The 900-nt window shown below is 40.4% G+C and overlaps 1 non-coding gene across 1 annotated transcript; it reads right to left on the bottom strand.

Moving 5' to 3' along the window:
- Positions 1-447: 447 nt before the first annotated feature.
- Trnat-ugu (transfer RNA threonine (anticodon UGU)) lies at positions 448-521 on the bottom strand. Its single transcript has one exon. It is a non-coding gene; the product is annotated as a tRNA-Thr (tRNA).
- Positions 522-900: the final 379 nt, after the last annotated feature.

Genomic DNA, 900 nt, shown 5'->3' with positions numbered 1-900 from the left:
CTCTAATGCTCACTCGGCTGGGGAATGGCAGGTCTATAGCTTCAATTGCACACAGCTCTCAGGAGCTGCATGCAGTCACACCCGTAGGAGGGGCTGGGGGGAATTCTGGAGGACGGTGCTGAACTGAGAAGAGATGTTAGCGTTACTTCCTCCATCTGTCTGGCATCTTCTCTGACAGATGGGAAGGAGTTTCTAGGTCCATTTGTCCAATAGTTTTCAGGATACATAGGTCAAGTTTTCCCTGCACCTAGATGTCCAGTCCTTGGAACAAATACGATTCCCCTCAGTTCCTGAGGAAAAACTGCCATGTATTGAAATCCTTAAATTCACACTGGAACCTTGAACTCCAGACCAACACCACAGGGTTCATTCAGAGTTTTTCTGTGTTCATATTTTTATTTGAAAACTTTAATAGCAAAATACCTACTTGTTGCTTGTTTGTTTTTTTGGGGGGTACTGGGGATCGAACCCAGGGCCTTGTGCTTACAAGGCAAGCACTCTACCAACTGAGCTATCTCCCCAGCCCCCTACTTGTTACTTAATAGCAAAATACCTTTCTTCATTTATTCAATGGAATCCATAATGTTAATGATATTGGGTATGGAGTATGGAGGAATTAGTGGATAGGACACAACACTAACATTTATTCTTTCCAGGTTGAAGAATAGGCAAAATTGGGCTGTGAAAAGGAGAAGCACTGGCAATAATCACCCTTTTGTTCATTAGGTCTTATGTAACAAGTTTGGATCCTTGAAGTCCTTTTCAAAAATTTTCTAATTTTTATTTTTAGTCATATGTAACAGTAGAATCAATTTTGGCAGAATATACATAAATAAAGTATAACTTATTCTATTAGGTTTCCACTCTGTGGTCATATATAATGTGAAGCTACCCTGGTTA

The sequence above is a fragment of the Sciurus carolinensis genome, chromosome 11, assembly GCF_902686445.1.
Source record: "Sciurus carolinensis chromosome 11, mSciCar1.2, whole genome shotgun sequence".
Classification (NCBI taxonomy): Eukaryota; Metazoa; Chordata; class Mammalia; order Rodentia; family Sciuridae; genus Sciurus; species Sciurus carolinensis.
This window is presented reverse-complemented; position numbering and strand designations above follow the sequence as displayed.